Raw genomic sequence first — 26,364 nt, 5'->3', positions numbered from 1 at the left:
CGGGTCATTAATAGACAAGTTTAAAAGCAAAGGACCAAGTACAGAGCCCTGCAGTACTCCACTAACAACACTTGTCCAATTAGAAAATGTTCCATTTACCACCACTCTTTGTAGTCTATCTTTTAGCCAATTCTCTATCCAGGTACAAAAACTATGTTCCAGGCCAACAATCTTTAATCTAACCAGTAAACTTCTGTGTGGCACTGTATCAAATGCTTTAGCAAAGTCTAAGTAGATCACACCCACTGCCTTCCCAGAATCGAGGTCCCTGTCTGGCAAGATCTATTATGCATAAAACCATGTTGGCACAAACTCATAGTATTATGATTTGCAATTAAGTCCATGAAGTCCAGTATCTTATCCCTTAATACTCCTTCCAAAAGCTTTCTTACCACTGATGTCAGACTAACCCTCCTATAGTTTTGAGACTGAGAACGGGTTCCCTTTTTGAATAGCGGCACCAGATTAGCAATATGCCAGTATCTCAGCACTGTGCCAGACCTCAATGAATCCAGAAAAATTAAGTAAAGCAGTTTGGTAATTACAGAGCTAAGCTCTCTTAGTACCCATCTGGACTTTTGTTTATCTTAACATGTTCATCTCTATTGAATTTCCTCGTGCGTGATCCATGCATCATTAGTTCTATTACTAGGATTGGGACTACTAAAAAGGAAACCTTCATTAACCGGTTCCTTATTTGTGTAGACTTTTGGTTCAGTCAAGAACCATTGGTGCCCATTCTTGTGAAATATTTCAACAAGACCCTGCCTCCACCACTTTGTGCTTACCCCTAGGGCTTACTTCTGAGTCTCATTCAGGCAAATATATGGTAACACTTTTAGCTTCAGAAGAGGTGCCACTCTAATTTACTATAGCCATATGCTAGAAAATAAAGTGCATCAAGAGAGATTATCTTGTAATAAAAGGTTCTTTAAATGAGAAGTAAAGCTTTACTAAAGAAGTAGGCTACAAATATTGTTGTAAGGATTCCTGGTGGTCTAGTGGTGCGAGGATGCCCACTGCTTTCTTCCTCTGCGCAAATTATGCGCGCACTCGCCGCTTAGTGGTTTTGGCGTGAGCGTTGCTTTGTGACATAATGTGACTATAATTTCTATAGTTCCTGGGTGCATTTTCTGTGTGCTCCTGATCTGTTCTTGACCCTGCCTGTCCCTGACCTTGTCCAGTTTGCTGTCTGTCCTAACCCTTGCCAGTGTACTGATGACTCTCTTGGATCCTGCCTTGTACTGCGATATTGATGTGTTTGACTCGGCCTGTGACCTTGACTATTCTCTCGTCTCTTGAATGTGTACTGCTGCTCCTGATTGGTATCGACCCGGCCTGTCCCTCACCAACACTTATTGGTATTGACCCTTGCCTGCCCAGAACTCTCTCACTGGTCCTCTCACGTTAAGACCTGCCAGCACCGGAGTAGCAGAAAGGTGGTTGTTATAGGTGGAAGAGTGAGCTGTGACCAGAACCTTTATGCTAGTTCTGGGTTTGGGACTCTGTCCATAACAGTTGTACATTATGTTTTGGGCTTTAGTACCAGCCCAAGGCAACAACAGCCCTTTGCACTCACAATATATAGTATACATAGGGTGATTAGTAATTAATATAGATAATTACTACACGGCAGCACAGAAACCAGTGCAGTTAGCATCAGAATTTTATAATTAGCATTGTAGCATCAGCTTATATTACAGACCATGATAATGCATAATTTACTACAACCACTAAGCTTAGTTTCTCAACAGCTGCTCAGAGGCCACTGGGCATGTGGGTGTCACAGACACTTTTCAAGATGGTTACTCCCTTGTAACAAGTTTAAAGTTTGGATCATTGTAGCTATTGAGAAACTGAAACTTTAGGCTGGTGCAATAAGTTCAGTATATAAAATATGGCATTTTAATTAATTAATTAATTAATTAATTAATTTTTAATTAATTATCCTTTAATATGAAAGTTATATGAGATATCTCTTAGCTGTGCAAGCTCCAGTTTTGGTCTAAAGGAAAGCATTGTTCATAAAAAAATCGTAGTGCTGTTCAGTGGAGCTCTTCATATAAATGCAAATAAAACAAACACAATTAGTTATGATTGAAAAAGCCTGTTATGTTGCTGAAACTGAGCCTGCATGGTAGAATATTCCCAAATACAAAAGAATTCAGCTACCAGAAAAAAGACAATTTAATGCTAGCTCTTTGTAAAACCCTCAGAATATATTGATATTTAAAATAAAAATATTATTAGGAATACACTCTAGGAATTCACATTAATCATCATGTATTCTTCTTCTTTCTGGTAATTATTAAGCATTGGGATATGTATTTTTAGTTAACAGTTGCTTTTTAAGATTAATATCTAATTAGATCTCCAGCCTAACAATGAAACATGCAAAGTCCTATGAGAGTGTTTATATGATACCGTGATTCTCCAGCATTTAGCACTGCATGTAACCAAGGTATCTGCTGACCCTAGGACCCAACCTGACATTCATTAACATTCTATATAGTAGACTCCTTTCTCCAGATAATACATTGACTTCATTAACATTCCAGCAAACAGCAGATATATTGCATAGACCATAGTTACAACTAAATGGGAGCCAATTAATTGGTCGCCACTTTCACTTCCATATGAATCATATTCCACAATAACAAATTTACCATAATTGATTATAGAAACTGCCGTTATCATAACATTTATGTGTGAAGATTCTGGTTTCCCTTTGTATGTTTGAGCAGAAAACATTGTAAATGGATTTTATTTATAAAAGTGCTTCAAAACATTTAGGTGCCTATTTATCATGCTGTGCAAAACAATGTAAAAATCTGTGTAAAATAAATGGCAAATTTATCTAGGCGTATGTTTTATTTTACTCTGCCTGAATGCTGGATTTCACACTGTTATTTTACATCACTACACACAATCTATTAAAGTCAATGGGAAAAATCCAAGCCGCAGGTAATTAATTAAAAGCAATCAAATAAGATCAGTGCAGCTCCCATTGACTATTATTGCACCTCAACAACTTTTATTTGGTTAACTTTGGTATTCAAGGTTTTTAGAAGTATAGGAAAGCCTTGAATTTTTCGAGATTCATTGAAAACATTGCAATTCGACCGTTGTGTAATGTAAGGAATCCCAAATTCATAATTAACTCCAAAGACCCAGTCATGGCTCACTCTTCCACCTTTGGCTTCTTGAGGAGCCCTCCGCTACTCAGGTGCCACCAGGACTTAATGTGAGATGAACATGGAGAGAGTTCTGAGCAGGTTAGGGAACCGAGCCCATGCGGAAAAGACGGGGGAGCAGTCAGTGAAATGTAAACAGGCAGGATCAATACCAGATGGGTAACACAGTACCAAAACAGATAACAGATGAGTAGTCGAGGTCACAGGCCAAGATCAAACCAAACAGTAACGTGGTACAAATTCAGGATCCATAGAATAGGCAATATAAAGGCAGAGGTTGGTACAGACAGCAGGGTGGCAGAGTCAGGAAAAGGCAAGGGTCAGGAACAAGAACCTAGGTACTATAGGAATAGACCTTTTTTTTTGGAAATAGGACATTTGCACCTATAAATATTTGAATTTTGCCCCAACTGAGATGACGTCACGCAGTGAACCAAAGAAAGTCGAAAATACTTACTTGATTAGCCGTGCCCCCCATCTTTCTGAGAGCTACTGACTTCGGGAAGGCATGGACGTTTAAGGGGCCCTGGCCACCAATTTTCTTATAATGTGGGGGGGGGGGCCTGGCTACCAATTTTGGCCACCAATTTTTTTTTTCTCATGTGGGGTCCTAGCCACCAATATTTTTAATGGGGGGGCCCTGGCCACAAATGTTTTTTTTATGGGGGCCCTGACCACCAATATCTTTTTATTAACATGTGAGGACCCTAGCCACCAATATTTTTTTGGTTTTTTTACTGTGTGGTGGGGAGGGCGGACCTGTAGGTGGGGCTTGCAGTGGGCGTAGCCCAGGGGGCCCAGGAAATTTTGTCGTATGGGGCCCTACGATTTCTGATGGCGGTCCTCGATATATCTGTTGCAGAAAGTTGTGTCAGCTTTACCACTTAAAGGAAAACTTTATCTCAAAATGAATACTTGATACTTTATAGCAAATTAAGTGGCATATTAAATAATTTTTTCAAACTGTAATATATATTTAAGTAAATTTTGTCCTTTTATATGTTTTGCCTTGAACCACCATTTCGTGATGGTCTGTGTGCTGTCTCAGAGATCACCAGACCAGAAATACTGCAGCTCTAACGGTAACAGGAAGAAGTGTGGAAGCAAAAGATAGAACTCTGTCTGTTAATTGGCTCATGTGACTTAACAAGTATAGTTTGTGTGCACCGTGAATCATACTTTGCCAGGGGGAGGCCCTTATTTTTATGGCAGTTTTCTATTTATGATTACCCAATGGCACATACTACTAAAAAAGTATATTATTATGAAAATGGTTTATTTACATGAAGCAGGGTTTTACATATGAGCTGTTTTATGCAATATCTTTTTATAGAGATCTACATTGTTTGAGGGGTATAGTTTTCTTTTAAGCATGGATAGCATCACATGCTCAGGCAGGCAGCACATCAGCCAGCCTGTTGATGTCACTGGGTGGCCTGACTTGTTGCTTCCTGAAACCTTTGCGTGGTGGAGAAGTGCCTAAGAGATGCAAGTGCTACTGCAGTTGTGGAATCTCAAGGATCATCAATTCTTTGAGAAAAAAAGCTTGTGGAAAATATAACAGCATGTCAAAGGGTAGCACCGGGATCAGGCCTCTGTTTAGAGAAATTTGTACACTGACATTTTAGTGTGGGAGTGGGGGGAATTGTATGGTGAATTAAAGGCATATAGATTAATTAATTGCAATTCATAAATTATGCATTATGAAATAACGTTCATGGAATTAGTTATTTTTAATGAAATAGACCTCAAATTTACCTAAATGGGTCAGTGATTCGCCTCTTTTGGACAATGGTTCACAGGACAATTTTACAGGCACTTTGATGTCTGCTTTTGAGAGGAAATCAAAAGTGCCACCCACTGATTAAGAAAATATCAGAAAACATTCCCATTAAAACTGTCCAGTCCATGTTTCCTGGTAGCAAATCAACTGACAAGCATTTGCACAACCACCAAGGGGCATTTGCATCATATGTTTGGGATAACAAAAAACATGATGTATTACGTTTCTGAAACTAGCCATTGTGCCATAGCCCTTAAGGGCTAAAAAGAGAAAAAAATTAAAGGATTACATATGTTTAAAAATAATTACCTGATCTGCAAAAACTGTGCAATGAAGCTGCGATGTTGTCTGTTTACTATAAAGCTATGTGGGCTACCTTTCAAAATTCATTTCAGCTGTTGCGTTCTTTTTGCACAATTGGCAGCATATACAGTTACATATAGAGAATCATTCTTTTATAGCAGGTATTATTGAGGGGTGTAATATAGGCAAACCTTTCAGTCCAGCATATCATTGCAAAACTAAGGGTCATAATATATAGCAGGTCTTCTCTTTGGGGCTATAGCCGTTTTGTAGTTTTCTTGGAAAGCTTTCCACTAGATGTGGAATATTGCTGGTTGGATATGCTTCCATTCAGCCACATTAAATGGATAGGAAGTAACCCATGCAATGTAGCAGCATTTCAATCACAGACACAATCACTGTGATGAATTGCTGCATGTGTTATAACATACAGGGATATGGAATACTTTTAAAAAATGTTTGCTCTGATGAAATATGGATTTGGTTTTCAGTACTCAGTACCGTTTCAATCTACTACTGGACTTTTCTTTAATATATTGTGTGCGTGTGACTGAAATACTAATCTCACCTAGGCATATACAGTATTATCCTGGAACATTAGTAGTTGCTACTTGTAACTGACTAGTAAAAATATTTTTATACATAAACTCAAATATCAGTCTAATTGGACATCAAAATGAGCTTTCAGGATCAGGATGAGCAGACAGACAATCTACCTATATCACTCTCTAATTAGACTTCAGATTGCACTGTCACTGCATTGGGCCCACCAGTGGGGGCCAACTCTACAATCTGTGAACCGCCAATTTACAGCAAATGCAATAATGTGCATCCCCGAGTGTCATGATAGAGGTCTGTAATAGTTAATAAAACAGGCCAAGGTATCATGAAAAAAACATTTCTGCTAGTACCTAAATCAGTAACAGGCCTCTCTTCAGTAAGGACTGGAATTAGCCATGTGAAAAAGGGTCACAGCCTGTGATGTCCTGCTCCAAGCCCTGGATTATAAGAGCCATTCCATGTGGAGGGGTGAAAGCCCAGGGAGGATGAACTTAAAGTTCACAGCAAGGCCCCTCATAGGTGAAGTGAAGGTCACACTATAAACATATTTATAAGCCCAGAATCCATACCTTTTATACCAACACTATAAACACTAAACTGGTTATGGATTCAATGCCACATTAGCTTCAAAAAGAGTCCAACCATGACTAGGTTTGGCTCCTGGTTGATCAGATGAGAATATCTGGGCAGGGGCAGGTCACACAGTTTTGATATTTGGCATTAATGGACCCAGTAGGAAGAAATATGGCCACTACATACTATATATTTTCTCTACAGTGTTCCTGTCAGGAGTTATGTTATAATATGTTTGATCCACTTCCTAAACAGAGGAGGTCATTAAAAACTCAATCTGTGTCCTGCTAGACCACGCCCCTTGCATTCCTGACATTACATGGAAAGCGTAATGGTACTAAGGGGCACAAAAACAATGAATGTAAGAATGCTAAAAAAGTGAAAGTTAAGATAGTTAGGGTAATATGAAGAAGATGAGATATCTGTTGAGTGGTAAGCTCAATTTCATAAGGAAAGCATCTCTACATTTTTCTGTCTGGAACACGTGCAGCTATTTTTGTAGTACAGGTATCTGTCCAGAAAGCTCTAAATTACGGTAAGGCCATCTCCCATAGACTCCATTTTGATTAACTAATTAACATTAAAAAAAAATAATAATAAAAAAAAAAATATATATATATATATATATATATATATATATATATATATATATATATATATATATATATATATAAAATAAAACAGTACCTTGTACTTCATCCAAAGACATAATTGATTCTTAGTGGAGAAAAACTTTACTTCATATTTAAACATTAGGGGGCACATTTAACTTCGATAGTCGAATATTGAGGGTTAATTAACCCTCGATATTCGACCAATAGTAAATGTGCCCCTAAGTATGGAGATCCAAAGCACTGGGCAATGCATTGGAGATGCATCCATTCTCACCTTATCTGTGTAAGCTTATAAGGTAAGGAGTTTATGGAAGCTTGCCTGCTTTGCACTGGCATCATCTGAGAGCAATAAAGTGGGAGGCAAAGGGTTGAGTTAGAAAAAGGAAACCCCTGGGAGTTTAGATATCCCTGTCTTAAGCTGGTCATAGATGCAAAGATCCGATCGTACAAATCAAGGTACGATCGAACTTCCCCATCTCCCAACCGGCCACTAACCATTCCGATCAAATAAAGTAGTAAAGAACAGATCAGCTGATGTTCTGCCCCTGACAGCAATCATACGAAAGTTATGTCTGACCAAAGCTAGTCTCCCACTGAAAATCATACGATCGGCAATACATGCAGAGATATTACCCGCAGCCGACAGAAATCTTTTAACCTGTCCGATCGACTAAAAGACCGTTCTCCGCCTGACGAAAAATGTCCGTACTCTCCACACACGGTCCAAAAATCGTACGAATCCTTGATTCGTTACGATCAGATCTTTGCGTCTATGAGCCAGCTTTCGGCACAATATGCTCTCTGCTTGCAGCTACCCACATACCATTGCTGCATGTTGCTGAGATGTTGCTGAATGTAGAATAATCTAGAGTGCCCTGTTATTATTTGTTCATACTTTTGGTGGACCCATTATACACCTGTATCACAAGCACTTGGTAAACATATCTTTCATATTTTTTTACTTTCCAAACACTGACTCCCCTATGCTGTTATCATTTTCCTTTTCTTTATGTCCCATATCAAATTCTTTTTCACCTTGTAGAGTATTTAATCAATCTATTATAAGCATTTAGTCATGTCTATCCAAGAATCCGTGCCCTACAGGATTGTGTAATTTAATTAACTTGTTCCATTTGCACTTTATGGACTTTCTAGCTAGATAGCATCAAGATATCCCTTGAAGGGAATTTATGCATTGAACCAAAAAATTGAACAAGGTGCTATCTACTGAATGAATTGCATGTCATTAATAAAGCTAGTATATTCTCAGTAAAAACATGTTTTAGAATGTATATTAAATATGTATTTATGTAAATACCCTATTCTAAACTGATTTGAAATTTTAAAATGATAAATTATTCAAACAATATCCTTTTCCCCTGTATTAATAAAATAGTACCTTGTAATTGATCCCAACTGAGTGCACCCAACTACTGAATGAAGAGCTTAAAGCTCAATATGTGTTTTTTCACAGCAATGTTTTTGTCTCTGTGATTTTTTTCCATTAACACTTTTTTGTTGCATCAACTTTTTTCGTGCAAAATACATTGGTGGCTACGGGCATTTTTGTGTCAGCTTCTTTCATGGAATATGTTGTTTGTGGAATTTTTATTCCCACGTTTCAATATTTTGTAGAGGTGCCTTTTGTGGTGTAGCGCTATAGTAAATCGTGTGTCCTTTACACCACTGTTGAGCTCCACTCCCAATAAATGTGCCCCGGATGAGACCTGTAATCTTAGGGAGTGAGCCCTCGCAATGGTGTGGAGGCAGGGTGTAGTGTAACTGTAACTGGATTCAGGGTATAATAATTGGGCACCAGTGGTTCTTATAACTTAACCCTTTCCCTGCCAGCCGTTTTGTCCTAGATGCGAACATCTACTGCCAAGCAGTTTTTAGACATTTTGTACTCTTTCACTTTAAGGGCCTTTCTTGGGGTGGTCTTTTAGTTTACCCAGTATAACAATATATTGTTTTTTTCAGGACAACCTGAACTTTCAAAATATGCAAGAATTTTGGTGTAATTCTACTTCTGTAAAAAAATATAGGCTTCTAAGTGTCTAATAAAATGAAAAAAATCACGTTTCACAAAGAACAATCACATATATCAGAAACATCATTTATTTTATGTACAAGAACACAACTGATTTGGAAAGGTCTATGCCTCCTGAATGCGGCAATACCAAATATATATAGTTTTATGGAGATTTCTCACTTGTATAGATCAAAATCTACAAGCAGTACACTAGCAAATTCCCAAAGCACCGCTCCCCAAACGGCAAACTTCTGATTTCAAGGCCAAACATTCCACTAACAATAGGTTTACCCTAGAAAACTACCCATTATTAGAAAGAACAGATTCTGGTGAATCAAAAATGGGTAAATGTATCTTTGTACTCCAAACTACAAAGTTGCAATTGTTTCCTAAAGTTATAATGTTTTATAGAAATTGGTGAATTTTTTGAAAAATGACTTCAAAGCTTCCACTCTACAGCATCATATCTCCCACTCATCATTAGGTATCAATGTAACACACCCCAAATATGAAAGCCTGGGGTTCACTGAACAGTTTGATGCCCAATATGTATAGGTGTACCTAAACATGTGGTGTATAGGGGCCCTAAAATGTAGACACCCCATTTGAGCTATCTGTTCTGTAATGCCAGATACTGCAAAATCAACACATTTACATAGATTGGGGGGGGGGCAAAGTTAGAAAAAAGTACGTTCACCCCAGAAAACCATATATTTTCGGAAAGTACACATTCCCCTGAATCCAAATTGGGTATGCATGTCTTTCTACTCCAAAGCACCAAGCTGCAAAACTTTCCTATTTTAGGGACATTTTCAGAAATCACCTCAAAACATCCACCATGCAGCATCGTATTTCCCACATACTATTGAGTATCAAGATAAATCACCCCAAATATGAAAGCCTGGGGTCCCCTGAACAGTTTGATGCCCAATAGGTATAGGTGTACCCAAGCACGTGGCATATAGGGGCCCCAAAATTAAGACCCACATATGGTCTGTCATTTCAGGTACAGCAAAATCAACACATTTACATCGTTTTTGGGGGCTGCAAAAGTAGAAAAAAGTACGTTCACCCCAGAAAACCATATATTTTTGGAAAGTACACATTCCCACGAATCCAAATTGGGTATGCATGTCTTTCTACTCCAAAGCACCAAGCTGCAAAACTTTCCTAAATTTGACAATTTCAGGGACATTTTCAAAAATCACCTCAAAACATCCACCATGCAGCATCGTATTTCCCACATACTATTGAGTATCAAGATAAATCACCCAAAATATGAAAGCCTGGGGTCCTCTGAACAGTCTTATGCCCAATATGTATAGGTGTACCCAAGCACGTGGCATATAAGGGCCCCGAAATAAAGACCCCCATATGGTCTGAAATTTCAGGTGCTGCAAAATCAACACATTTACATCGTTTTGGGGTGCGGCAAAGGTAGAAAAAAGTATGTTCACCCCAGAAAACCATATATTTTCGGAAAGTACACATTCCCATGAATCCAAATTGGGTATGCATGTCTTTCTACTCTAAAGCACCAAGCTGCAAAACGTTCCTAAATTTGGCAATTTTGGTGACATTTCCAAAAATCACCTCAAAACTTCTACCCTGCAGCATTGTATGTCCCACATACTATTGAGTATCAAGATAAATCACCCCAAATAGGAAAGCCTGGGGTCCTCTGAACAGTTTTATGCCCAATATGTATAGGTGTACCCAAGCACGTGGCATATAGGGGCCCCAAAATGAAGACACCCATATGGTCTGTCATTTCAGGTGCTGCAAAATCAACACATTTACATCGTTTTGGGGGGCGGCAAAGGTAGAAAAAAGTACGTTCACCCCAGAAAACCATATATTTTTGGGAAGTACACATTCCCACGAATCCAAATTGGGTATGCATGTCTTTCTACTCCAAAGCACCAAGCTGCAAAACTTTCCTAAGTTTGGCAATTTTAGGGACATTTTCAAACATCCCCTCAAACCATCAACCCTGCCACATCGTATGTACCACATACGATTGAGTATCAAGATAGATCACCCCAAATATGAAAGCCTGGGGTCCGCTGAACAGTTTGATGCCCAATATGTATAGGTGTACCTAAGCACGTAGCATATTAGGGCCCCAAAATGAAGACCCCATATGGTCTGTCATTTCAGGTGCTGCAAAATCAACACATTTACATAGTTTTGGGGTGGGCAAAGGTAGAAAAAAATACGTTCACCCCAGAAAACCATATATTTTCAGAAAGTACACATTCCCCCGAATCTAAATTGGGTATGCATGTCTTTCTACTCCAAAGCACCAAGCTGTAAAACAATCCTAAATTTGGCAATTTTGGTGACATTTCCAAAAATCACCTCAAAACTTCCACCCTGCGGCATTGTATGTCCCACATACTATTGAGTATCAAGATAAACCCCCCCAAAATATGAAAGCCTGGGGTCCTCTGAACAGTTTGATGCCCAATATGTATAGATGTACCAAAGCACGTGGCATATAGGGGCCCCAAAACGAAGACCCCCCATATGGTCTGTCATTTCAGGTGCTGCAAAATCAACACATTTACATCATTTTGGGGGGCGGCAAAGGTAGAAAAAATATGTTCACCCCAGAAAACCAGATATTTTCAGAAAGTACACATTCCCCCGAATCGAAATTGGGTATGCATGTGTTTGTTCTCCAAAGCACCAAGCTGCAAAACGTTCCTAAATTTGGCAATTTTGGTGACATTTACAAAAATCACCTCAAAACTTCCACCCTGCGGAACTGTATGTCCCACATACTATCGAGTATTAAGATAAATCACCCCAAATATGAAAGCCTGGGGTCCTCTGAACAGTTTTATGCCCATAATGTATAGGTGTACCTAAGCACGTGGCATATAGGGGCCCCAAAAGGAAGACCCCCATATGGTCTGTCATTTCAGGTACTGCAAAATCAACACATTTACATCGTTTGGGGGGGGGCAAAGGTAGAAAAAAGTAAGGTCACCCAGGAAAACCATATATTTTCGGAAAGTACACATTCCCCCGAATCCAAATTGGGTATGCATGTCTTTGTACTCCAAAGTACCAAGCCGCAAACCAATCCTAAATTTGGTGATTTTGGTGACATTCCCAAAAATCAACTCAAATTTTCCAACCTGCAGCATCGTATTTCCCACATACTTTTAGGTATCAAGATAAATCACCCCAAATATGAAAGCCTAGGGTCGTCTGAACAGTTTGGTGTCCAATATGTATAGGTGTACCCAAGCATGTGGCATATAAGGGCCCCAAAATGAAGACCCCCCCAATATGGTCTGTCATTGCAGGTACTGCAAAATGAACACATTTACATAGTTTGGGGGGCGCAAAGGTAGAAAACATTATGTTCACCCCAGAAAACCATATATTTTCGGAAAGTACACATTCCCACGAATCCAAATTGGATATGCATGTCTTTCTACTCCAAAGCACCAAGCCAGAACCTTTCCGAAATTTGGCGATAAAGGCAGCTGTTTTTACATTTCTAAAAATATTGCAATTGCCGACATTTATCTCACCCAATTTCTTACATACAATTAGAAAACACCCTATATATTGACACCAAGGGTTGACTGAACAGTTTGATGCCCAATATGCATAGATAAAACAAAGCAGTTGGCATGTGCAGACCCCAAATAAAAACCTTTTGTGAACAAGGACCTGTTACTGAGCATTGTCTGCCACAAGATCCTCCTAACAGCACAAAGATCCCACAAAACCATATATTTTTGGAAAGTACACATTCTGACGAAACCAAAATAAGTAATTATGTCTTTCTATTCCAAACTACCATACTGCAAAGCTACGCTAAATGCTGCGGTTTTTATGACATTTCTGAAAATTGCCTAAAAATATTGCAATTGGCCGCATTTATCTCACCCAATTTCTTACATACAATTGTAAAACGCCCTAAATACTGACGGCAAGGGTCTACGGAACAGTTTGATGCCCAATATGCATAGATATACCAAAGGAGCTGGCCTTTCTGAAAATTGCCTAAAAATATTACAATTGGCCGCATTTATCGCACCCAATTTCTTACATACAATTGTAAAATACCCTAAATATTGATGCCAAGGGTCTATGGAACAGTTTGGTGCTCTGTATGCATAGATATATAAAAGCAGCTGGCATGTGCGGACCCCAAATAACAACAGTGCATTTGACTTTTCTCCGCTGCCGATTCGCCTTCAGTGAACAAAGACCTATGACTGAGCATTGTGTGCCACAAGACCCTCCTAACAGCACAAAGACCCCCCCAGAGCTATATATTTTTTCAAAGTACACATGCTGACGAATCAAAAATAGGTAATTATGTCTTTCTACTCCAAACTACCATACTGTAAAGCTACGCTAAAGGCAGCGGTTTTTATGACATTTCTGAAAATTGCCTAAAAATATTGCAATTGGCCGCATTTATCTCACCCAATTTCTTACATACAATTGTAAAACGCCCTAAATACTGACGGCAAGGGTCTACGGAACAGTTTGATGCCCAATATGCATAGATATACCAAAGGAGCTGGCATGTGCAGACTCCAAATAAAAACAGTGCACATTCTTTTTTCCGCTGCCGATTCGCTTTCTGTGAACAAAGATCTGTGACTGAGCATTGTCTGCCACAAGACCCTCCTTACAGTACAAAGACCCCCCAGAGCCATATAATTTTGGAAAGTACACATTCTGACGAATCAAAAATAGGTAATTATGTCTTTCTACTCCAAACTACCATACTGCAAATCTACGCTAAAGGCAGCGGTTTTTATGACATTTCTGAAAATCGCCTAAAAATATTGCAATTGGCCGCATTTATCTCACCCAATTTCTTACATACAATTGTAAAACACCCTAAATATTGATGGCAAGGGTCTACCGAACAGATTGATGCCCAATATGCATAGATATACCAAAGCAAATGGCATGGGCGGACCCCAAATAAAAATAGTGCATATGAATTTTCACGCTGGCCAACTCAGCCCCGACTGCATTATGTGCGGTAAGACCCCCAAATAGTGATGGGCGAATTTGCGCCGTTTCTCGAAATCTCGCCGGCGTCTCGTTTTTGACGCCAGCGCCCGTTTTTGACGCAGGCGCCTGTTTTTTCTACGCGAATTTTTGCCGCGAATTTTCGCGGGCGTTTCGCGAATTTATTCGCTGGCGGCGAATCGCGCAAATTCGCCGCGAATTCGAGCCTGCCAAATAAATTCGCCCATCACTATCCCCAAAATGTAAAAAAAAAAATACCCAGAAACCCCATATATTTTTGGAAAGCACAAATTCTCAAGGATCAAACAAAGTAAAATACATATTTCTATACCAAAACACCAAACACCAAAACTATACTAAAGATACATAAGCAAAACAGAAAATAATATTCAATAAAAAATCACAGAAAATGCAATAATGATAAAATTACAGCAAATAAATATAATTTATACAGGTGTATAGGTGTGTGTAGGTGTGTATATGTGAGAGTATATGTGTGGGTATATGGGTGTACAAAAATAAGTGGGAGAAAGAAGTGAAAAATTGAAAAAGCAAAAAAAAGACAAGTTTGATAAAAACAAATGTGAAATAAAGCAAATTTTGTACCTGGGGACAGGCAAAGTCTCTCTTTCTCAAGCAACACTGGAGGACCGCAGCAGGAAGGCTCCCAGACAGATCAGCACCAGTAGAGAAGGGGGCAGTGCTGGTAGGCAGCCCCTAGAAGCAGCCACGTGTCTGATGTTGGCGCTGCTTCTGGTCATGTGTGGGGCGGTCGGTGGGGCGGTCGGTGGGGCGATCAGTGGCCAGCAGGCAACCCGGAGCTCGTTGCCTAGGGAGAGCCAAGTGATCTGCGGCTTGCGATGCTGGGGAAAAGCCGCAGATCACAGAAGATTTCCACATGCAGACATCGTACAAGGTACGTGTCCATGTGGTCAGCCATCTTGGGGTCGGGTGGGGGGTCGATCGGGGGTTCAGCAGGGGATTGAGGACCCTTTGCTCATTGCCTAGGGGCTTGCCAAGTGATCTGCGGCTTTTTCGCTGCATTGCAAGCTGCAGATCACAGAAGAATACCGGTACGTTCTTGGCAGGCAAAGGGTTAAACATGAACTGATTTATTGAACATACACAATCCTCAGTGGAGTATACAATAGAGCATGACAGAATTTGACATCACATTGAATAGGCAATACTCATAGCACCATATGGTCAGTATTAGTCCCCACAGGCAAGAGGACGTGCTCAGCAGCAATAAAGGTACACCCAGTTTTCAGCCTTTTCCCTAAGTGGAACCTGAGGGGAATCTATCTACCCTGTTCCTATACACTTAGTCCCTACCACCCCTCCCAACCGAATTTTAGGACCCAAATAGGTGTCCATAACATTGAGGGACTGCCTGCACATAATATTAGGGGTGGCTATTTTACACATCCCTACAGTAGCAAAAGCAACTTTAAGTCTTTTGATGTAAGACTGTCCAATATGGCCCAATTGTGTAGGCCACCAAAATTAATTCAAGCAGCTTAGTTACCCTCTGGTACAAGGTACTGTTTCATTATTACAGAGAAAAACACAATAATTATAAAGATTCATTTTTACTAAAAATGAATTCTATGGGAGATGGCCTTCATGTAATTAAGAACTTTCTTCATAACAGGTTTTATATGCATATTTAGTCCAAAACTTTTAAAGTTGTTATTGCTGCAAAAGATTACTGTAAAATATGGGGGGACTGATTATTTATGCAAATGTTATGTTTCATTTTCTTGAAACAATATCACATAAAATTATTTTGTAGTTAGTATCAAATCTGATTAAATTGCTGGTAACAAAAACCCTCAAGTATTTAAATAAAATATAAATCATTCTTTGATTAATTCCCATTGGGGCTGAAATCTGAAAATTATAAAGGTGCCTGGATTATTTGGTTTATTATAGACTGCTATGATCCTCTGGAGGGTAGTCTGGAGTGTAATTAGCAATGTTAGCTGTGATACTTTTTTGTTTAAACTGAAAAAATAAAGTTTCACTGTCTAAAATTCTGCTTTGTTGATTGTGATTGTCCACCTGTACTCCAGCACCATTTTACCTAAATATTATTATCACAGATTTTATATATTTAATATGGTGTAATAAAAAGGTTATCAAGGTCAAAATCACAGCAGGCGTGATTAAGGGTGGGCCTACCCCTAGTCTGGGCCTTTGTCCCCCACTACCGCGTATCTTTTTCCCAACCCACCCCACTAGACCAATGCATTTTCTTGAGTGCACTCATTTATGCATGTGCACAGGGGCCTCCTGGCCAGCTGGGTTTCCTAGAGTGCCCCACGGCAAGGCACCCACTTCCATAGCAGGCAGTATAATCAGTAACAAGCATTTTTCAGCTGATGGAAATAAGATGGCAGTTCAACTGTTGTTTCATGGGCCAACATTGTTCACCTTTTATGATTATGGCTGCTTTGACTATTAATTTTATAAATATAACTGTATATATCTATATCTATATATATATCTATATATATATATATATATATATAGATATATATATATATATATAGATATATATATATATATATATATATATATATATATATAGATATATATATATATATATATATATATATAGATATATATATAGATATAGATATATTTTTTTATTATTTTTTTTTTATTTTTTTTATTAACAATTTTTTTAAATTTAAATTTTTTTATTAACATTTCTTTCAGGAAAGAAGAGGAGGAGAGGAAAGAAGGGAAAGGAGACGGGGAGGAGTACTGGCAAGGATCACTTCACAGGTAAGTGATATACATAACAAACTATACTTATAGACCTGACATTGAATATAATTATAGATATTTTGTTAATCGATGGGTTTCAAACCTTTGCTTTCATAAATGTTATAAACCTAACATACGTCTAATTCATTTGTAAGCTCTTCTTTAGATTGTAAGGTCTTTTTTGGATTGTAAGGTCTTTAGGGCAAAGCCCTTTTTACTTCTTGTATTGGTTATTAGTGTTTTTTTGTACATTTTCCTGTATGTATAATTGGACAATGCTGTGGAATAAAGTGATATTTTAGAAATACATGCCAATAACAACAATAATAATAATAATAATAAGCTCAAACCACATAACTGTAGAGAAAAAAGTGTATTTGAAGAACAAAGTGCCTTCCTCCACCCCACATGTTTAATATGGTGCTGTATTTGGTAACTGCATAGACACATAGGGGCAAATTCACTAACCTCCGAAAATTCGCCAGCTCACATCGCAACACTATGCCAGGAGTAGATTCACCAGGACAACGCTAATTTACTATAATACGAAGTTGCGTCCAGGGTGCCGGACTCTGTCGAAGTTATACTAGCATTTCTGCGGCAAGTGAAGCGAAGTTGCGCTAGCATTGCCTAATTTGCATACGGCTGGAAGTTAAAGTTCAATGGATGTATATGTTGCAGCAAATACATTACACTACACAAGCCCTGGAAACCTTAATAAAATAAAGTTGTTATATTGCCCTACACATGATCCCAATGTATAGTTTATTATGTGCCATATGTTAGGAAATGTAGGGGAGAAGCCGGGTACCCCAGAAAAAATTTACGATCTTTTGCAGCCTATCACCCTGAAAAATGAAAAGTCGCCAGCGTTTTTTCAACAATTTTTTTGAGGAAATCCTATCTATTCTATTGCACTTCGCCTGGTCTGAGGTGGTGAAGGCAAGTCTGGCGCAAGAGATAACGTTCAGTAAAATCCGCATCTTAGTGAATTTGCGTAGTTACGTCCCTTCGCCAGAGCGCAACTTCGCCAGGCGTAAGGGAGCGAATTACCGCTAGAGTCTATCTCCTTCGCTAGCAAAGTTATACCTGCGAAGTAACAAAATCATGTCACTTTGCCCTTTAGTAAATCTGCCCCATAGTAAATTATAATACAACAAATTCTATAGAATCTGGCACACACCTACAGTAGATTATGCCAGGTTGTTCTTAGTGTATCAGCAGAACAGTGCACAACTTTTAGCAGGAACAAGTAGCTTCCGTGGTAGTATAGAAAAATGCACTATGGCCCATATTTACTATCCATAGTTAATTTAATTTATTTAGCTCTCTTGTTTTAAATGTTTAGGTGTCTATCTACAAATCTGAGCAGACTTGATCAAGCTTGTACAACAGCCCGGGGGGGGGGGGGGGCCATAACGTTGCTCTTTGTACAAGTGTGAATGGGCTAAATAAATACACCACTGCACTTTTGCAATTTAATGGTGTGCTTGGTGGATTTTATTTACATTGATGTCTTACCACTCTGCAGGAGAGTAGCGTAGGCTTCTGGATTAGGGACTAGTGTGCCTTTTATAGTGGGTTTGAGTTCTCCATTCATGTGCAGTGCATACAGTATCTACAAATCTGAATGATAAGCAGATTCAGTAGAACTCTGTCCCATTTTCTGCAAAAGTGAAGGACAAAATGTATAATAGCTATCTGCTTCTAAATCAACCTTTACGCTCCAATTTAGCAGTTATGGTTCTTCAGTTGATTGTTAAAAAGTCTTGGGCATCTGCTGAATTAAATATTTACTAGACACAAAGCATATTTATTTCTAGTGTCCAAAGGGAGATAACCCTAGTATGTTACTAGAATTCAACAGAAATTTGGACAATTTTAATGAATAACTTCTAGGTTAGACTAGGTTTAATGCAATCATTCATTTTAGTGATCTAATATAAACTTGTGCAGCATCAGCTGAAATTGTAGTAGTAAAGGGGAAATATTATATATTTTGTTGAACTGGTTTTGCAGTAAATCCAATATAAAGGCAAAACTAGGCTCAGACCATATGTTAACAAGCCATTACATTTAACTTCCCATTCTTGCTGTAGTTATTCCTTTGTAGCAGCCAACCCCCATCACTAGTTACAATGCTAATGATTCCAAGTATTACTCCTCTGTGGAAAGGGATGGGAGGATGGTTTGGATTTTTTAGAAAAAAGAACAAAAGAAGAAAGGAGAGCAATACAGTAAGAGAGAAGTGGAGGGAAGAAAGAATGGAAATAATTGACACAGATTCAATGACTGAAAAAAGATGCAAGTTCAATGTTATATTGATCCAAGCGAGGATAAAAGAGAAACTGAGACATTAGCCAATTGAGACACAAGGTGGTTGGGAACAAATTCCTTAAATATGCTAACATGGTAGAGTTTTTATTGGATTGATAATAATCTAATAATTGATATTATTTACCTATATAATCAGTTACTACTACAGCTATAGGCAAAAAATTGTTAAGCTCATTGTGTCTTTATGTTCTAGCATTATGATAATGTACTAGTGTCACTTATACTCCTTTTGCATGTATAACTCTACACAAATGTTGTATAGTGTCTCACCCAGTAAGTGCAAGTGTCTCACCCAGTCCTCAAGATATCCATGCACACATTTACTTACCAAGCTAATAGCTCTTATATTAATGGAATCATTTCCCGTGGGTAACTGTGTCAAAAAGCCATAGAAAAGTCTAAATATGTTGTATGAACTGCCTCTTTCTGGTCTAAATGAATACATCTTTGCATATTACTGCAACAAATAACTGTCTGTATATTTTCAAAGAAACAATACTTGTAATTACAAATGCATTACTTTATGGGGACAGCAACAGCATCTATTCAAAGAGCTTGTCAGACTTACTGGTTAGTAATGTCCTGACTGTTTTCATGAATCGTTCTGACAGTCATTTTGTGCCAAAAGTTTATAAATTCATAAATGATGGTCATGACTTTGAGAAGATAATATGTGAAAGGGTCAAAGGGAAGAATACAAAACATAGAAAGGAAAAGGAAAGACTGGGTGAAAGAGTAAATGGGAAAGGAAAGCCATTGATTTACTTAAAAATTCTACATTTTACCATTAGTCATTTTTCCCCTGCTGCTAAAGGCAGAAGAGGCATACCACCAACAAAGTCAGCAACCAAAGCCACAAAATTCCACACAGGTCCAGCACAGTTTTAGTCCACCTGCTGATGGACTTTTGTACCAGGGGGACCCAGCCTGCAAGGATCAATTAATAGAGGCAGTTATCCTAAAACAGTTTCTGCCTGTCGAGGTGTGCTTGTGGTTCCAAAGACATTAAACTACTTTCCTCCCAATAATTCTACAACTAGTGGAAAATGATCTGTCAGTAGGAGAGGAATGCAGGCAAAACGTTTCAATAGTTGTAACTCCCTGCAGTTACAACAGTCACCCCAAACTACTGCATTGTTGCCCTTACAGAAAGGTGATTCCCGCTTGTTAATGAGACAAGGTCAAAGACAGCGGAATGACATCACCAGTTTAACCCTGGAGCAGTTGGCTCCCTTTCAGGAGGAAATTACCTGCGGAGCAAAGGCAACGGTGTCAAGGTACAGTACTGCCAGATGATAGTACTTTACTTGCAACAGCAGCCATCAAGGAAAGTCTTCATCCCCCAGTGATAAGGGTGGCGGTGTATGGTATACAGGTTTCCAGAATGGTTGAATTAGGTTCTGTTCTAATTTTGAAACAGTTAATTCCCCCAGAGTTCATTAACTATACCTCTACTAATCCAGCAGTGGAGTAACAAGGGGACCATCTGCCCTGGTGCACAAACTGGGCCAGGCCCCCCTAGTCTGTCCCCACTCTCGCTGAAAGAGGTTCAGCTTGCTTGCTTGCGGGTACCTTCAGGCTTTCCTGAGCGTGCAGTCGAGTCTGGCAAGTCCTACTATGGGGATGTGCCCAGATGCAGTCACACCCGGTGCTCCCCAAGTATTAAGACACTGTAATCCAGGTAACCTTAAAGTATAATGGCCAGATGGTTTCCCTTTGTGTTGAGGTTGCACAATGGCTGCCCAACCTGTGTTACTGGGAAGAGACTTGGCTTTCTATTTCTCTCTAATACCAACATCATCCTGTGAAAAATCTGCATGTTCAGATGTTGTACTAGATAGACTATTCCCTATCTGGTTGCCACAGTTACCCAATAGGCATCAGTGAAACAGTATTTTAGTTTATCATTCTGAAGTACAGGTCTTACTGTATTTGGCTATATTAAGCATATCAGTCCTGGGTTACTCAGCGAGAGGAAGGACTCTCTGGTGGACTTTTGTTGTCCCAGTCCAACACTGGTTAGAACACTTTCTTGCAAGGTTTTTCTGTCCAGGTTTTTAAAAAGGTATTGATGCTTTTTGTGCTTCATGCCTAAACTGCCAGCTAACCAGCCAGATAAGTCCAAAAACTGCCCCTTTAATAGATTTGCCTTTAATAGATGTTCTCCATGATAAAGTGAATGTGGATCTTGTTGGCCCTTTCGAACCTTCAGCAAAAAGCTATCTCATTAGTTCATTCGTTTCTGACTATGCACTCAGTACCTACAAGCATTTTTTTATAAAGAACAAACACTGTTAAACAAGTTGCTGTAAAACTGTCCTCAACAGAGGGGTTCCCTAAGGTAATGTTTTCTGATCAAGGGATTAGTTTTATGTCAAAACTTATGACTGAGGTGCTGGTGCTCTTAAAGATATAAAATAGCTCAGTGTATCACAGCAAATTGATGGGCAGGTAAAGAGTTTTAACAGGGCTTTAAAGAGCAAGTTAAGACAATTTATAGATGCAGTAAAAAAAACTGATATTAATTGCTCCTTTTTCTGTTATTTGTAGTCCAGGAAGTCCCACAAGCTTCTACAGGCTTTTCCCCATTTTGAGCTATTATGTTAGTAGCCACATGGGGATATTCATTTGTTAAAGGAGGTTTGGGAGAAGCAGCCTTGCCCTGCTAAGAATGCTGTTCAATATGTTTTAGAGATCATTTAGGTCTACTTGATCACTTTGCCAGAGAAAATTTGAAGAAGGAAAAACAAAGTCAGGAACAACACTTTAATAGAAATGCACTTCTTCACAGGACAGGAGAGGTTATTAATAAAACTGATGCCCAGATTCCCCAAGAGGTAAACAGATTTATCGTGTTTTAATGGATTTATGTTTGAAAGCCTTGGAACTGGGTGTACCATTTCCCCCCCCCCCCCGTCCCAAATAGGTACCCATGGGTCTACAGCTCAGGGTAACACATTAAAATGATCTGCTGACTCTAATTTCACTACTTGGTAAGACGCATCTGGTGACACTTGTGTTGAAATAAACGTAGGGGTGAAAGTTAGATCTCACCCTTTTTACCTCCCTTACAGTAGAAAAGGTCTTGCGAATAAGGACATGGCAGAAATGCTTCAATGGAAGTTACTGAGAAGTCAAATAGTGACTGGTGTAGCCCCATAATCATGGTCCCTAAGCCAGATGGGCCAATAATGCTTTGTGTAGACCTGCTCCAGGCCAATGCAGTAATAAGTTTGTTACCTACCCAATGCCAAAGTAGATGAACTATTGGACTATATTGGGTGTTGCAGCTTATATATTAACCATACACTTAACAAAGGTCTATTGGCAGATTCCTTTTGGGGGAAAGTCTAAACCCAAAACTGCCTTTGATACTCCCTATGTTTTATGGCAATTTACCATGATGACATTTGACTTACATGCATACCCTGCTACCTTTCAGAGACTCATGAATAAGGTGTAAAGCTCTCATGAAGGTTACTCTGCTGCCTAGTGTTTACAGTAACATTTGGCAAGGTTATTTGGATTATATAAGCACAGTCTAACATTTCTTAAAATAAGTCTGAGAGCAAATCCAAAGTAGTGTGCATAGGTTAAAACTTAGGCAAAATACTTGGGATACGTAGTAGGTAATGGACAGATGAAACCTATAACAGACAATGTAGTGGCTCTCAAACAGAGTTAAGTTCCAAAGGCAAAAACTTAGGTAAGGACTTTTTTTTTGCGATTTTCTGGTTTCTACCACCACTTTATTCCCCATTACTCTACAATCACTTCCCCACTCACTGACCTGGCAATGAAAAGTGCTTCAACAAAGGTAGTCTAGTCACTCTTGTGACCAGCTTTTGACCATGTTTAAATCTCTCAAGCTTATGTACTTTTAAAAAGTCCAGATTTTACTAATACCTTAAGGCTTCAAACAGACACCTCAGAGATGCAGTGTTGTCTTTAATGGGGTTGAGCATCCAATACTTTTCCTTAGTCGGAAACGATTCCATCAGAGAAAAGAACTACTCTGTAATACCTTAAAACTCTGTATTAGAGAAAGACCCAGTATCATTGAGGCACTATGGTTATACCTAGCAGTTTGTCATGGTGACCCTTAAAATGGTTATACTTCATGAAGGATACAAACCAAAGGCTGATGGGGTGTTTTATGGCTCTCCAACCATTTTCCATTGGGGTCATTTGTGGCTATACAGAGGTCCTGCTAAGAGATCTGTATACCCACAGAATTTTCTAGAATTGTTGTGCAGCTAAAAGCTATTTTTGTGTTTTATGGAAGAACTTTCTTTTAGAGCCTTTTGCTGTCCTGACAGTAAGGGGCCTATTTAACAATTTTGGGGTCAAGGGGAAAAAATGCAAGCACCAAAAAAAAAAATACCTGACAAAATGCATGTTACTTTTTTTTGAGCGATAGCTTATTTAAGAAAAAAATTGCATATCAGCAAGAATCATATAGTTCCATTAATTTTAATGAGGCTTGCATGTTTTAGTGCACTGGGGAAATAAAGTTGCTAGAGATTATCCCTATTGATTTCTGGGTTTTTCCTGGTGATTTTTCGTGGATTTTTTCTTTAATAAATACCGACTTGTTACATATGGTAATCCAGAACAAACCCCGAACAAACCCCAAGGTCCCAGCCTCAGCTCACACTTCAGCCTATAACCACTGCCCTTCGCTTCGGGAGGAGCCCTACGCTACTTGGATGCTGCCAGGTCTTAAAGTGAGAGGACAAGGTAGAAAGTTCTGGGCAGTCAAGGAAACCAAACATTAGCAGGAAGAACGGAGAACTAGAAGTGTGGTCGTGTAACAGGCTGGGTAAACACCAATCAGGCAGAGGCAGTATCAAATCAGGAGAGGTTAGTCAAGATCACAGGCCGGGTCAAACACACAAGTAGCACAGTACAGAATTGTGATCCAAGAGAGTAGTCTAAAACAGGCTAGAGTCAAGACAGACAACAAAGTAGGCATGGTCAAGAACAAGTAAATCACACTTAGAATCGCACCCAGGAACTATTAGAAATAGACCTACATTGGGTAAGGAACAATTGGTCACAGGCCCTTTAAATATTTTAATTTTGCATCAAACGAGATGACGTCAGACTCTGTGCTCGCGTCAAAAGCTGAAAGAGATGCGAGTGCGCATCAAAGAATATTTTCAGCGAAGAGGAAGAAGATGCGGCAGGGTCCCTGTTAAGAGTGCAGGGACTATTACACAACAATTCCAGGTTCCAAAGTATATTCATGTGTTCTGATGCATTTTTTCTCGAATTGGAAAATCTCTGTGGGAACCAGCAACAGTACAAAATAGAATAAAACAGGAAATCCCTAAATAGAAAAAAATAGTGGGTCCCAGAGGAATTACTAATCTTGCTGTGAATATAATTAGTGAGAATGCATAGAGATCCTATTCAGCTTTTGGACTTTATTTTTTTGCTTTGCTTTTTTTTTGTTTTAAACTGAGCTCTTGTAAATATTTGACCTGTCTTATTTTTGCACTAATAGCCTGGATATAGTTGCCATCACCATGGGGACATGTGAACACTAAGTGGTCCATTTACTAACAATCGAATTACGATTTGTTTTCCACAAATCCTGAAAATTTGCATTTTTTCTATATATTAAAAAGGTCTAAAAATTTGCTAAATGTAAAAACCACGAAAACCTCTAATACAAAACTTTGCCAAGTAAAACTTATCAAGGCCCTACAGAAGTCAATGGGAGGTGTGCTAATCCTATGGGACTATTTTAAAACCAATCAGAAATTTTCAGGTTTTCAGATTTTTTTTTGCTATGAATTGTCTGAAAAAACTAAAATTTTAGAGGTTTTTGAAGTATTTGCGTCTCTTTTGGGATTGTTCAGCTCTTTTTTTTTATTCATACTTTTTATGTTCAGAACTTTTAATAAATTCAAAGACAATTGTGGTTGTAGAGTTTGTGAGTTGAGTTGTCGTTTCGAAAACCACTAAAACCCAAACTTCAATAATTAAGCCTCCAGGTAAAAGGAATAAACAGACAATATTTTCACATTTATTTGTCATTATATGTTAATTTAAACTTTTTACCTTTCTTTTTGTATTATTAAATAATGACTTCTGAAACAACATTTTTAAAATGCTTCCTTGAACAAAGAAACCATGTTGTCCTATACAAAACTTTTATTCTTCTTATTTTATTTCAGAAACATTACTTAGCAAAATACCAATCTAACACATTTGACAAACACTACAATGAACCACGTATATTGTGCTTCTCTTGCCATCTTCTCCTGTACACCAACAATAAACACACTAATACAGAAATAGGTGTGGAAACATTAGATATAAACAGTCCCATTATTGGCCACAATACAACTGATGAGCAGGTCTTGTTCCTTGTAGACTCAGTGTTTTATGATAGATAAAGTCACCCATACAAGGCCAGATACTGGCTATTGATTTGGCTTTACAAGACTGTGTGTGATCACCTTTGAAATCAGTATGAATGGTGCTTGTTCAGATTTCAGTAAAGCTAAGTGAAAAATTCTGTTGACTAAAGATCTGGATGTGGTCCATGCATGACTCTCCTTTGCAGTAATCCGTTATGATCTGGATTTTGGTAGGAGTGCCTAATGTTTTGAACAGAGCAATTTCTGCTAGTTGGTGACATGGAAAAGCACTAATAAAAGTAGGATATTTGTACCAAAATGCATAGATCTACAAGATGTCTCTGTTTATTTTTACCATAGTTATAGTGTAAATTATTCAGTAGAAATTATTAAGTGATCAGTGAGGAAAGTAAAACCAGCAAAATAGGTTCATTTGCAATGAGGATTACATGTGAATTTCTGTACTTATCACTATCTTGTTTTTTAGTATGATGGGTAGAAAAGGGTCTCTACACCCTGTTCTAACAATGTCCAATTGTTTTTCAAGGTAGCAAAAGAAACCACCACCACCATGCTTTAGTTGTTTCTCTAGTACGAGTAGGAGTTGAATTCATAATTGGATTCCTTGACTCATTCCTGCAACCCATTCAATTAGAGGTCTATTTACTAAAACTCAACTTTTTCTCACTTTTTCTTGACCAAACTCCCAAAAGCGAATCCCTTTAATTTACCAAAAATCATTCTTGGAAAAATCTGTGCGACAAAGAGTCACAACAAAATCAAGCATCGATTCGAATCATGCAAC

This window comes from Xenopus laevis, chromosome 2S (assembly GCF_017654675.1).
Source record: "Xenopus laevis strain J_2021 chromosome 2S, Xenopus_laevis_v10.1, whole genome shotgun sequence".
NCBI classification, from domain to species: Eukaryota; Metazoa; Chordata; class Amphibia; order Anura; family Pipidae; genus Xenopus; species Xenopus laevis.
This window is presented reverse-complemented; position numbering follows the sequence as displayed.